This window comes from Cryptomeria japonica, chromosome 1 (assembly GCF_030272615.1).
Source record: "Cryptomeria japonica chromosome 1, Sugi_1.0, whole genome shotgun sequence".
Lineage (NCBI taxonomy): Eukaryota > Viridiplantae > Streptophyta > Pinopsida > Cupressales > Cupressaceae > Cryptomeria > Cryptomeria japonica.
The window spans coordinates 500,986,264-501,001,601 of record NC_081405.1 but is presented as its reverse complement, the minus strand read 5'-3'; the positions used below and the strand labels follow the sequence as shown (position 1 = coordinate 501,001,601).

Genomic DNA, 15,338 nt, shown 5'->3' with positions numbered 1-15,338 from the left:
TAGTGACATCTCCTAGCTCAAGGGGTGGTTCCTTGTAGGTTCCACATTGGCTAGGTGGTTGGAGCTTTTTGCCATTGGGGGTTTTCCCTCTTCTTGGATGTTCTCTTCATGCGTGGACTTGAAGTTTTTTTCATGTTGATTTTGTATCCTTGGACAGATTTATGTATTGATTACTTCATGACTTGAGACACTTTTATCATGTACTAGATTAGGAATGTTGTATAAGAAGTGAGTTAATTCTCACAATTTTACTATCATGTAATAATAACCTTCATTATATCCATGATTAAGCTTTATATTAAACCTTCGAATGGAAATATTACAAGTTACTAGTATGTAAGGAAAAAGAAAGAAGAAAAGGGTATACTCTTGTTAGTATTGTCTTATCATTTGTTAGCCATGTATTCCCTTCAATTGGATACATAGAACATGAATGGATTTGTCATACATGATATGTGAAGTAGATTGGATAATTGCAATTGCAATGTGCTTATAGACTATTAGTTAAATCCGCAATTCAATCATTTATGTGGTATTAATATGTTGGATAGTAATTGTGCAGATGTGATCTCAATGCAATAGAATATGGATATTTATTACTTCCTTCATGTTATATATTTGACAATGAAAATGATCTAATACTTGAACATTCAATACCTTCATGTAAAAAAAGATGTAACTAAGTAGAATATGCTATCTTGTTATGAGATTAAATGATTGGAACAATGACATTAAACAAAAACCTCTTAGACCATCTATTCTAAGCCATGGAAACACAAGATTATTGATGACATGGATGGATTCTTGGAACCTAGAATAACACCAAGGCTTAAAATTGTATTGAAACTCCATAAATAGATACCATTAAGAACTAAATAGGATTACATATAATTGTGTTAAGGCTGCAATAAAACTATTGTTGCATAAATAGTATCATGAGCTTGTAGTTGCATAAGCAGGTTAATGTGAATGCTTTTGGTTGATGCATTAAGTTGTGGACAACATTATAGGAGTAATCAATTTAGCCACAGCAGATCGTAGTTGTCATGTTAAGGTATAAGTATAAGGACAAAAGTAAATGCATGAAGCTAAGTGCAAGGTTGGTCGTTATGGTGTCTTCTTATTGTGTTCAAGCTAAGGATAAGGATATGTATTCATAGGTATTGTGCATTAGCAAGATCTTAATATGTAGGTTGTAATATGCATATGGTCATGTAAGTTTGTGGTAATGTTCCAATTGGGTTCCCAAGTGGAGCTAGTGGCTGTAAGGAAGTATATCGTACCTAATTAGTGGTAATCAGGTAATGTTGATGTTAGCATGCATTAAGATTATTTGAGGACAACAATAGTAGCATATCATGTGAAGTGCATGATATAGGTTAATATGAATACATGCACTTGTAGTTGTGTCTATGATTAAGTTAGATCATTAGGATCATAAATGTGAATTATCATGATGATGGTAAATTAAATGTATTGATCATAAAACATAAATGACGTAGGACTAAGTAGTACGTCCATGCCCTAGGGAAAACAATGAGACCATGTAAACCATTAAACCTTATAAACATGACTTCACTTGTGTTAGTAACATGATGTATGAAACCATGGTTATGCACTTAACATTAAATAAAAACTAGTGAACCAATTCTTAATCATAATGCCTAGTTAAGTTAAATGTAAACCTTATTAGTAAACAAAAAAAAATATCCCTCTTTTGGTCTAGTTGTAGTAAGTTTTCCTGGGGTTTGTTGGTGGGCTCTACACCCCCAAGGAAGAGACCTGGGTCAAACCTTGCATAAGAACTATTAAACTATATCACCATAGAAGTGTTAGTTGTAGAAAAACACATTAGGTGAAAAAGTTAATTTAAATATCAAAAATCTTAGAAATAAGACAACACCAATATATTTGGCTAGAAATCTATATTATGTTAGGGTCTATATGACAAGCCAATAAACCTATGACTACTACAAATTGTGTTGTAAGATAATCATTAAAAAAAAGACATGTATGTTTATATAGGAAAAGTCAAGTGGGATGTCCCCGCACTAGACAACAACAAGATAGTTTAATGCAAAAATATTTTGAGAATGCATGATAGAATTGAGAGCTAAGAAGTATTCTAGCCCCCCTTAGAAAATGACTCATGCTACGTAAAGGAGCACAAGTGATTGATACTAAGGAGAAGAGATGTTGTATCATTAAAAATTAACAAGATGTACTGATGGAATGCTACCTTGTAATAGATAACATGTAAAACCCATAACATCCACAAAACGGAAGTGCATAAAAGAGATAGGGGATCCTAGTATTTAGGGTCAGTAGGATTCATTTTAGTAGAATCAATATATGACTGCATATCAATCATCATCATATCCCCAAATATTTCAAATCATGAAGAAGAATCATATGAAGACAAAATACAAATTTGAGTCAACATGGAAAAGGCCTAATGGCTTGACACTTTCTATTGTCCCTAAATTTCAAAAATTAAAGTATTATAAAAAGAATAATAATGATACAAATGTCTCGAGGAAGTATACAACAAATTTTCTCCCATGTATCCAAGTACCCATGAGGGTATCATGGGTCCTTCGAGAGAGAGAACAAACATATACAAGAAAGTATGAGAGACCACAACAAATAGGCAAACGGTAATCTAAAGACATGAAGAGGCACTACTCTAGTAAATTACCTCCAACAAGTCATCAGTCTCCTCCTAATATGATCATTGGTGGAAGGAGGTCAATATTGAAGAGGCACAATGACTAAGTTGGTGCTAGGCATCTCTCCTATAAAAATTACTAGGGATGAAGCTACCTCAACATTCCCATATTCGAGTTCCTATGAGTCAAGTGTCAATGTCCTTATAAAGATAGTTGACAACACTACAATATCATCTAGGCAATCATACATTTTTCCTATCTTAAGGAGAATGTATTAGCATATTTCATAAGTATACCCTAGAAACATTGGTCATAATTATACCCTAGCAACCCAAGACAAATGGATCTTAAAGGAATCCTTTAAGTATCATTTTTCCTATCTTAAGGAGAAGTTTTGGAGACATCCCTCTAAATGTAGAGGAACTGATAAGACCTATCCCCTCCATAGGCACATCTTTAGACTTAAAATTTGATTTTTATTATATTAAAATATAATATTCTCATTACTTATAATATTTGATGTTTTGAATATTGTTACATTGTAATTTAGATATCTACAGGAATATTTAAAAGACTTATTGAAGATGTTTATGGATTAATTTTGTTGAGAAAAAATCACTCTTGTGAATTTTGTAGTCTTGTACATTCATATTAGATTTTTTTTGATAGGGTAATTTATACAACTTATAAGATTTTGATTACTTACTGCAACAAACATATTGTTGATACCCTTTGAAGGGCATCTATATAGAAAATACACTGCACACACTACTACTACTTAGTATTCATTATAAAAGTGTTTTACCTTCAACATATCCTATTCATATTCATTATTGTTCTATTATTCTAAATTGTGACACCGTTCTTCTAAAGTGTGTACCTTGTAACACATTTCTTCTTGATTCCATGATATTTATAAAAATTATAAAAACTCATTTCTCCAGCTCTAATAGAATTGATTACCTTTATGCATTCACCACTTTATTTACAACTATTGCTTTGAAATATTTGAACATTTTGAGGACTTCACACTTATTTTTGAGAGCATAATTTATTTATTTTTCATAAACCATCAATAAAATTATCTTAAAATAAATACTTTCTCCTAATGATGGAGTCTACATTGGCTCACATAATTCATTGTGAACAAGATTTAATGTTTCCTTTTCTCCTAAAGGCATTCACATTGTAAAATATTACTTGTGTTATTTCTACAAAATATAACTTTCATATGAATTGATTGGATCTTCAATTAGGCATAATATTTTAACCACTTGCTTCATTTGCAATAATTTGAAACTTTAAAAATTAAGGTATCCATACCTTACATTTCATAGTCATGTATAGTCTAAATAAGATGTTTTAAAATTTTCTTTGAGCTCTCCTTAAGATTTTGATTTTTTACTTTTGATTTAGAGTGTGAACATTTGGTTTAGATTTTCATCTCAACCTTTACAATCTACTTATCACTTAGAAATATCCTTAGTATATATGAACATATTATCTTAAAATAATAATTTGTAACTCTTTTATATAAGTTGTCCAACACTAATGAGATTATGTTTCAATTGATGAAACAAGAAAATGTTTCATATATTCTTTCTTTCACCATTTTTTATAAAAATATTAATCACACCTTTAGCCTTAATTAACACTTTATTATAATTACTTAACTTTACTTTATTGGTGATTTTATGTACACTAGGCTTTTGGGTTCCTCCACTTTTTGTGGTCTCCTTCCTCGCTTGAGGAGACCTTAGTTCAAGTTAATCTTACTAGTAAAAGGTTGTGGAAAGCCTTTAAAAATTTGTTGCTTGTTGACTAGTGCTACTTAGGGGTTTATGAAGAAGATTGCTTAAGTTTCCTTCCTGAACCCCTCTGTTTTGATTATGTAATTTTTTGTGTCTAGATCCTTTTTCCGACTAATTTGATTCTTCGACCAAAAGTGTCTTTTCAAAAAAGGGTTTGTCCTTTTTTGGTTTTGTTGTTTTTGTGGTCTCACTACTTGTGAGTTCCTCCCTTTTGTGTGCCTGCGTGGTGGTTCTGTAATAGTTTGGGCATCTCCTAGTTTTATCTATTGAAAACATCTCGAGTAAGAAGATGAAGGCAATTGCAAAGAACACAAAATAGAAGGGATCAAGGAATAGTTGATAATAATAGAAATGTTAAGATTGATTTTCAGACTTTACAAATTATATTTCGAGATAGACTAGATAAAGTTGCTTCACCAAGAATGTGCTACTTTTGTCAAGAAAGTTATCCTGCAATGAAGGTTGTAAGGATACATGAAGACCCTATTTGCCATCGATGTCAACAAAAGAAGAATGGACATTGATTTTTAGTATTAAATAGGGATTTTGGTCCACATCCATTAGAACTTACAAATTTAACACATTTATAGAGGAAATGTTGATTGTGCATGTCGACCCAATTCTTCAAGTTACACATGCAACTGGAGGTCAATATAAACATAAAGGACATAGCATAATTTTTCATGAGAAGTAAGCATAATATCTAAAATTTGACCACATTAGATAAAAGATTTATCAATTATGAAGTTCATATAGAGTTTTATTTAGATGCAATGAATATGTATTTGTGAGTCCAATAATAGAGATGGATGAAGGAAACATTATTTATCGCACTACATCAATAATATCTAAATCATCAAATTCTCAAAGAGAGATAGAACTAACTCAACATTAGGGCAAATAACCCTAATGTAGATCCTAGGTCACTAATTAATTGGCAAATAATTGGATCATCTCTTGTGAATGAGCGGGTCACTAAAGGATTACTTGATATGGTTTTTCCAGCATTGTTTTTAGATGGATGATGTGATTGGATAGAACCATGAATGGGGAGAGAAAGCATAATAATGCTTTATTCAAATAAAGAAAAAAAAAGATAAATTAATACTTTGCATGCCATGTTGTCAATGCTACTAGCATAGATATCTTAAATACATCTATCTATAAAATGTTTAGAGATATCAATGTCAGGGTGCTTATCGATTCTCAATAATAGTTTCAATATTGGCACCTCAAAACTGATATCTTTCAACATGTTTTAGATAGACATATTTAAGATATATGTGCTAATTAAATTTCTAAGAATGTTTTCTACAACCTTTTGATCAATTATTTATTTTCTATACAATCTAATTTTATTAACTACATTCATACTATATTAAAAAAATTATTTTTACAAATTGTCAAGATTTATCCTATGTGAATCCAATTTAACTACTTTCACCTTATTGTTCCCTAATAGATTATTTCAAAACACATCCCATGGCCTCTTAAATCTATTTACTGGTGCAACCTTTAAAAAATTAGCTCATATATTATTATTGAATTAGAGAATTTTTTTTGGCTTATGACAAAACTTGATAGGCTACAACTTACCTTTTTCCTCTGACCTATATCTTACCTGAACTTACTTTTTGGTAACAAAAATAGTGCAACTTCTTTCTTCGGCGATGACAGATAAATGTTGCAATCATCCTTTATGTCAGTTGGTGGTGGCAGACTCTAAAATTGTGATCTATGCTAAAATATTTTGCAACGTTTTCCTAAAACAATCCCCTCATAAAATTTGTTGTCGGCCTTTTTGAAGCGACAATTATGTTTGTGGCTAGTGGACTTCAAATTTCTTAATGAATTCGACATTTTCCTCTTTGTCCACATGATGGACTTCAAACTGTTGTGGCTGATGCTTAGAGTGGATAAAGGTAAAATAGGAAAGCGCTACAAAATGGGTTTTTTCTTTCTTTCTTTAATATTTTTTTCTATATTGTTTCGAAAAAAGAAAAGAAAAAAGCTTATAAGATGCAATCTTTGTAGGAACTAGGATGTTAATATATTACGAACATTGAGTTGTTTTATTTAAACATCAATAAATATAATGAATGGAAATTATCAATCCATACAAAAAATTGGAAGAACAATTATATAAACCTTCTCAGCGTAAAGATGTGATAATCATATTTACCCACTTTTGAACTAAAAAGACAACCAAAAGAAATTTGTAAATCATAAGCTCGACAAACTCTTTATTGGCATTAACTTAAATTTGTGCTCCCACTAACACAACAATCCTACTAATGACAAATAAGGTAGTCTCTGAAGGTCAAATTTGATGTAGACCCGAGTTCCTTTAAATTACTTAGTGATAAAGAGAATTGTGGCTTCTACTGTCAAAAGGTTAAACAACATGTTGAAAATTTTTAGAACACTATTGAATCTATTTTCTAAGAAACTATGAAGGTTTCCATCATAAGAGTGCATGAAAGAAAATAAGTAAGTAAAGGCACATTGTTATGAAGTGAGCCTACATAAGATGAACATTTTCTAGATTTTTTCAATAATTAATTAGGCCTTCAAATATGTTGTATTGCATCTTAATATGAAATGAAATTACTATATTATGGAGAGATTTAGTTAGGATGAATTGAAGAAAATGAATGTCAATATATCATATCTATAGTTTTGTTGTTTTTCTTCTTAAATTTAAAAATTGAAATCTCAAAATATTTCAAAAGTGGAGCGTGGTCCAATATAATTAGGAAGTGGATCTTAAGATGTCATTATGTAAGCCATTTGTCATAATAAACTCTACATAATGTTTTCATGTTAGATTGGCCATTAAAAAATTTATTACTATTTATAAAGTTGATGTTCAATTAAAACAAAATTAATTTTTTGATTCTCATTAAATTTAAAATAACAAACTAAAATAAATAATACTTTGACAACATTTTATTATTATTATTTTCAATATATCTTATTAAACTTTGCTTTAATAAAAAAAAATAGTATAATATTCAAAGAAACATAAGATGATAAAAAGACACCCACACATCCATACATAAAAATCAAATTCTGGTCTCACATAAACATGGACTTATATATATATATATAATTGAAAAAAAAAAAAAAAAAAACACAACAAACTAACTACTAGATCTGCCGTTCCCATTACAATAATATTTCAATGCAGGTATAAAAAGCCATGAACATGACATTTTCATCATTACAAATTAGAATGCATATTATATCTAGAAACAAACTCATTCCCTAAATAGTATGGGTATAGAGTAAAAGATTATTCAGCCATTTAAAACACATATTAATTGGCTAGAAGGACAAACATACGTACTAAGCATGAAATGGGACTTGGAAAGAACTAAAAGTATCGACATGAGGAGTCATCTGCCACTTCTGAAGTCCACTCCGAGCCCTTCGATGCTAAACGAGGAACTGCACTGCTCTGGTATTGAATAAGCGGCCCTAATTCCCTCGTTTTTTTCTTTCTCATCAACTATCAGCCCAACCATTTCTTCCGGGTTGTCTGCTACATCATTATTCACCCACGCATGCGGTCTTTCGCCTCCTTTACTCCAAAGCAATTCCTGAACCACCTCTTTCATTGAAGGTCTCTTCTCCCCTTCTACGCTAAGGCATTCCTTCGCTAGCCCCGCCACTCTTCTCATTGACTCCATGTTTTTACCTTCATCCACATCAAGACGGGGATCTATGATTTCCCTGAAACCTGTTGTATTCACAGTGGAGAGGAAAAATATGGCCAGGTTGCTCTGGTTCTTCATCCTTTCATACGAAACGGGCTTCAACCCCGTTAGAAGCTCGACCAGAACCACCCCAAAGCTGTAAACGTCACTTATCTGTAAGCTGAACTGTTTGGAAGTATTCAGGATCCAAGTAACCCATTGTTCCCTGCACTACTGTAGTGATGTGCGTTTGCCCCATTGGCACCAAACGAGACACTCCGAAGTCTGCAACTTTTGGATTATAATCATTGTCCAGCAGAATGTTGGAGGATTTGACATCTCTGTGGACAATCGGTACTGACGCTGCAGAGTGCAAGTATGACAAAGCTTCTGCGGTTTCAGTGGCTATGCGCAGGCGCTGCTCCCATGGAACTTGCTGATGCTCTTCCTTGTTATCATGCACATGGTCGAACAATGTTCCATTTGAAATGTATTCATAAACCAAGAGAGGAACCGCAGTTTCCAGGCAGCACCCGAGTATTTTCACCACATTTCTGTGATTAATTTGGCTCAAAATAGAAACTTCATTAATAAACTGGTCGATTTCTTTTGAATCAACTTCCCTAGACTTCTTGACAGCCACAACAAGTCCATTGGTGAGAGTGCCTTTGTAAACGGTGCCATACCCACCAGTTCCCAGGATCAAATTTTGAGAGAACTTATTGGTGGCTTTCTCGATCTCGTTCAAAGAGAAGAGCTTCATGCCCTCCACTCCTCGAGACGAAATCAATCTTTCCAAATGATCTCCTCCATTCTTCTGAAAGTTCCTTTCTTTGACGCGCTTGGATTGTCTTAACTTCAAAATCCAGAAGAGAGTGCCACCGCCGAGTAGTACAGCTATTAGTATCCCCAATAGCCCTACATTCGTCAAACAGAAAAACTGTTACCGCAGGAAATGTAAACCAGATAGGGTAATAAATACATCTGTCGAATGCCCAGAATAGATACCTGCGATTACTGATGAAGTTTGAAAGCAACCGAAACTTGTGCATATTTCTATTTCTGGAGCAGGATAAAATCATTAGAGGAGAATCTCAAATGAAAAGAAGAAAAACAAACGAATGTTATGGAAACATAAAAGAACATTTTTTACCTCTGCATCCCATGCCTTTCTTGTATCCATCCCCGCTATAGCCAGTCTTACACTTGCATACATAACCCCAAGATTTATTTTCACACTCTGCGTTTGGATAACACTGGTATGAATTGTTAGCTTTATCCGAGGGGCATGTGTCGCCAGGAATGGCCCAGTCTAGCCGCATAGAATAAGGGCAATCTTCGAATTGGAACTTTAATCCGGGATTCGAACCGAAACTCTCACGGTCAACTAGAGCAGAGGCGGAATGGCTACAATTTCTTGTCTCATTAAAAGAGAGAAATTCTGCACTGACGCTCATCCTGGTGTAACCTCCCGGAACCGGTATTTTACAACAATTATTATCTTTACATGCCAATGGTTTGACAGAGCGTGTCTGATTACACGAAGAATAGCAAGACCCCATGAATGCATCCGGTCGAGTGGCCAAAGACATTCGATATTCGCCATATATGCTACAACCAACAACAAAGAAGTTATTAAACTCAGAAATCCTGAAAGGCCCTCCGTCAGAAAGGTTGAATGGTCTGGTGATTGTCTCGTTAGCCGGTTTGTTGCATGGTAAAGAATACGAGGCAGCGGCGTCAACCAGAATGTGGTCGTAAGACATATTTAGGACTTTTACAGGTTCTCTCGAAAGGATTGGCAGATAAGGGGTACCAGGGTGAGAACTCGATTTATTTTTGCAAGCTATTTCAAAACCAGGCAAACCACATGTGCTTCCGAGCAATCGGAAGGGATAAGGAATTGCCAGATTTCCGCATGTATGAGAATTTGAGCCAAAACAATTATCTGCTTTGAGTGATAAAAGTTGAGCAGAAAAGTAGAGCAAAATCCATTGAATTGAACATATAATTGTAAATTTAGACATGGAGATCTAATTCAGTGAATCAGGCAGGCCTAAAATGTAATATATCAAGCTATGATCTCCGCTCTGCATATATTCAGATTGTGGATGGAAGCATCGTTGGCAGTTTCAAGACACAATACTTTTTGAAAAGTCGCCCTAGACGTGTTTTAGTTATATCAGGATTCCTCTTTCCCTTGTTTTGGATTTGATCGTATCAGCACAGCTTGTCAGCTGAGTTAAAACAACCTGGAAAATAATTTAACAGTCATTAAGAATATAAAATTTACGTGTACAGTTAATAGATATTTCTTATCAATTATCCTTTGGAATGGTAGGTAAAATATTGAACAGTAACTTATGTTTCAGATCTTATTACTGCCGACCTTTCTCCTGATATAACTTGGTCAATGGCTCTCCATATCGTCAAACTTCCAACATGTATGTCAATTGATGAATCGTAATTTCCAACTGCATTCGAACGGACTGTTCTTGTTAGTTCTTGACTTGACCAGCTAATTACAGTGACTAGTTGAAATGAATTGAACTGATCAATTCGACAGAGCCATCCAAACATCCACACTTATTATCTAGGCTTGTCATTCAGAACTTTCCTCGAATAAGTAAAGTAAACACAAGCGTTTCCATTGAAAAATTCAAGCTCACTTAATCAAACTACATCCATACACGTTCTTTGAAATTACTTGTAAGTTTCTTCCCCGGATAAAATTTTCACTTCCATCTATTACATGTGAACCACAGGAAGTTAACCTTTTCATGCCAAAAGATGGTCGGTATTTATATCTTATAATCTAAGATACAAGTCAATTTATATTATATATTCTAAGATGGTATTCATATATATATATACCATCTAATTAGAATCAAAATAGTAATGAACGATATGATCAAAATGTTGTTCTCAATTGATGTTCCTAGCTATAGGTGGATTGTTCTATGTCACACCTACACATTTCGATAGGTTTTTAAGAGGGAAATTGAATCCGTCAAAAAGGATTTCAGATTTACCACAATACTTGGATGAAAGGTCAGCGATGATAGTTAAAGGGAAAGTAATGTTTTCTGTAAGCTACGTGGAAAATCTATAAAGTATGTCATTATATGTTTTTGAAAAGTGTGTAAAATTTTATCTAAACCCGCACAACATAGTAAGATCTAGCTAGAAAGAAAGAAGAAAACTTGCAACACAGAGAGAAAATTTGAGAGCAAGAATGAGAGTAAAACTATTTCATTGATTAATTTACAAGTAAATTAAAAAAATATAGAGCCTTCCCCAAAGAAAAAAATTAAAGAAAGTAGGAATTAAACTGAAAAAGCAAAGATATTCCTTAGTTAGCTTAACAACTACGTAAAAAATAGTTTTATCCAAATCATGGGATTAAAACAGAAATCCACGATTAAAATCCCATAAAACATAGAGGAAAAGTTGATTTACGTGCACTAACACCCCCCCGCCCCCCCCCCCCCCCCCTTAAGTCTAACTAACGAGACAAAAGCCTAAGAAAAGGAAAGAGGAAAGAGGGAAAACCCAGTGGAAACAAAACCCCCCCTCAAAACTTACACTAACTTTGCATGGCATCTTGTATGCCGTAACATCCTTCACCCGAAGAAGGCCTCATAGAAAGTGAAAAATGAAAAGATAGGACCCTTTTGTGCCTTCAACAAAGAAAAGAAAGAATGTCAATATAGAATGTAGCATGGTGAATGTTGTAGTAGGTTCCTATGCAACAAATGATGCCTCTTCCTTTCAAAAAATAGAAATCTCGAGCTATCAAACTAATGAATTCCCACTCAAGTGAAATGTATGAAGGAATCAAGATGACAGGTTCACGAAAATAATGCCGTTTCTCCAATCTAATGCTAAACTGTGACTTTGCCATACAAGACTCAAGAACAGTGACCGCTGTAGTGTGAGATTTTTTCAAATGTGAATCAGGATGTGTCAAGATAGTAGCATGGACTGGCTGAGAGAGTACAAGACAATCCAAACCAAAAGAACATGCATCTCAATGTGAGCTAACATTGGAGATATGGCATGTGTCCTCAATATTGTCATCATGATCAAGAAGAGATTGAACAAACAAATGATAAATGTTTGATAGGATGATATCTCGCTCATCAAGAGGACAAGAATGAAACTACTAAAGAGAATATAAGGTAGCATTCAGAGAAACCAAAATCTTTGTCAAATTGATAGGTGGAGGTGACTGAATAGCTACCAATACTAGAGGTGTAGAAAGAGGAGAAGTAAGAGGAGATGTCTCTATGTAATCAAGACAATCAAGGCTCTTCCAATAAGCAATTTCCTCTTTAGTGTCATCATCATACAGAGGATTATCATCATTATCAAGGGAGATATGCATGTCTATAGTTGGATCATCTGGGATGGAGGTTTAGTGGGATCTCCATACATTTCCTATAAAGTGGGCCAAAGAGAGCAAGGGCACTCAATGTGTGATAGAGCCCATGATGTGTAGTCCCCAACACTTAAACCATTAATCCTAAGACATGATCATTTCTAATTTCCCGTGCAAATTTATACCAACAATTACTTGGTTCAGGAATAAGCCCATACAAATGTGGCAATAGATGAATCCATTGACAATGCTTTAGGATTCCATCATGTCAGGACTTATGGTTTCCTTCTTCCAAAGTGATGATAGCTATATGATGTTTTATTCTCATTTAAGACTTAGATTACACCCTTTTGGAACTTTATTTCAGTTCATGAATAAATAAAAGAAATTAAGAGGCAACCCCCAAGACAGTGAAAATTTTCATTCTAAAATAGCTCTAATCTTCAGAAGCTACAAAAGATTGTTAATTCTTCTTCTTTCTAGCACTCATACACTTTGATACCATGTAAAATTTTATCTAAACCTACACAACACAGTAGGATCTAGCTAGAAAAAAAGAAGTAAACTTGCAGCTGTAAAGTGGAAAATTGGATCCTAGTGACTCCCCACCTAGGAGAGAGAAAAGAAGCCACTAGGATGATTTTCACTTGGGAAGAAACTTTACATTTAATAGAGGGGTTGAATCCACTAGATCCAAATCTAAGAGACACAAGGATGTGAATTCTGAGTGGATTGCAAGTGGTTGAAGTGTGATTTACCCTCTTTTGTAAATGAGAAAGTTGACTTGTTGACTACGTGAAAAAGAGAGAAAGTGAGTGTAATGAGGTGCTACCAGTTTGGGATCATGTTGTAATTTCAGATCTGTTAATTAGACTGACGTGGATTTGCCCTGCAAATTTGAAGAAAAGTCATCGGCGTCGTGATGGGAATGTACATGGTCCACCACAAAATCCGCGAAATGAAAAGGGTTCTTCAGTCTCTGCAAATGAAGCCCAAACTTGCAATTATAGGTGTGCACCTGTAGCCTACACACATAAAAGAGAAGAAAGGGGGGCTGTGGATAGGGGTTTGCCTTAGTCAAACCCCGGTTGAGGAATCAACCTAGAAAGAAAGTAATTTCAAATGCTTGAATGTAAACAATGGAGATGTATACCTTGTAGATCTGCAACTTGTTGATGATGATTTCTTTGCTTCTTGAATGTAACCACAAATATTATATGAAATGGCATGTAAACTGACAAAACCCTAACACACACACATGCTTGCAAATGAATATTGTAATGTTGCTCCAATAAATGAATGAAGAAGACTCGAATTCTTGAATGCTTGATAATGACCTTGAAATCTTGTATCTTCTCCTTATGCTCTCTATCTCTTATCATTTGTCATTCGTCCCTGAATGAGGGTATTGAGTTCCCTTTTATACATGCCTCAAGGATTAACTTTCAACCACCGAAGGCTGACAAAGAGGAATAACAAACCCTGAAGACAAGAAGTGCATAGGAGATCGAGCAACCCACACATAGGACCACCCTAATGGGTGGGGACAGGGGTGCCATGCCCCTGTCCTACCCTATTTTGGGGCCCGAATAGGGTCTAAAGAAGACACGAGACATGAAGGATGAAGAGAGAAGGGTTGAAAATATAGAAATAGGTATCGGTTAGGAAAGGAGATGTCATCGCCAAGGTGAGGACCCCAAATGTGGTTTAAATAGCAGGGGTCACAATTTTATGATAGTACAACAACACAAAGAGAAAATTTGAGAGCAAGAATGAGAGTAAAACTATTTCATTGATTAATTTACAAATGAATTATAAAATATAGAGCTTTTGTCAAAGCAAAAAATGAAGGAAAAATAGGAATAAAATTGGAAAAAAAACTAGGTATATTCCTTAGTTAGCTTAACAACTAAGTAAAAAATAGTTTTATCCAAGTCATGGGATTAAACCATAAATGCACGATTATAATCACATAAAATGTGGAGGAAATTATAATTTATGTGCACTAACAAAGATAAGTCACCCACACTCTTGAAGCCACCACAAAGTCAAAGGCTGCACCAAACTATGTTTTGTGATTGTTATTTTTGGCAGTCTTGTAATTGGTTATATATGTCAAGAGAGAATGAAAAATGGTGCAGAAAAGAAGTTTTTTTATATCTAAAGTTTGTAAAATAAAGAAAGAGGAGTTGATAAAAGGGATCAAGATTAGAGGAGGATAGAATGAGGATAGAAGTTGTTTAAAGTTGTGAAAATACAAATGAAGTTTTCAATGGATTAAGGAGTAATATTATTAATACTACAACATTCTATTTTTAAATGTAAGAAATATTTGAGGCCAATAGAGCTCAGTAGGATCCCCGGGCACTAGTAGTGTGACTCTATGGGAGGTGTTGAAAAAACAAGTATCTCACATCCAAACTGATGATGGACTAGCTAGCAAATGGGTTAGTGCTCATGATTAGAGAATTCCAATAACATCATGGTATTTCCTAGGTTTGATCTCTAAAATTTGAAGAATTTAGATGTCAGATGCCGAAGAATCAATGAAAGAAATCAAAAAGTAAGTTGAAATTGGTAATTGTGATCAAAGGGGAGTCTTGGAGATTATAATCCCAACTACTCAAACTGAACCTATCACTTCCATATCCTCCTCATTTGTAGTCAATCTCAATACTAAATACAAACAGTAAAAATAGATCTTCATAAGAATTTGAATGTATTGAAACTGATTGCTCTATCTGCCATTTGTCACATTTGTAGTTTTATGGGAAGTTCA

General features: G+C 34.1%; 1 pseudogene; it reads right to left on the bottom strand.

Annotated features, from left to right (window-relative positions):
* LOC131073488 (uncharacterized) overlaps positions 1–10,758 on the bottom strand; it is a 61,592-nt pseudogene extending 50,834 nt beyond the window's left edge.
* Between the last annotated feature and the right edge of the window lie 4,580 nt (positions 10,759–15,338).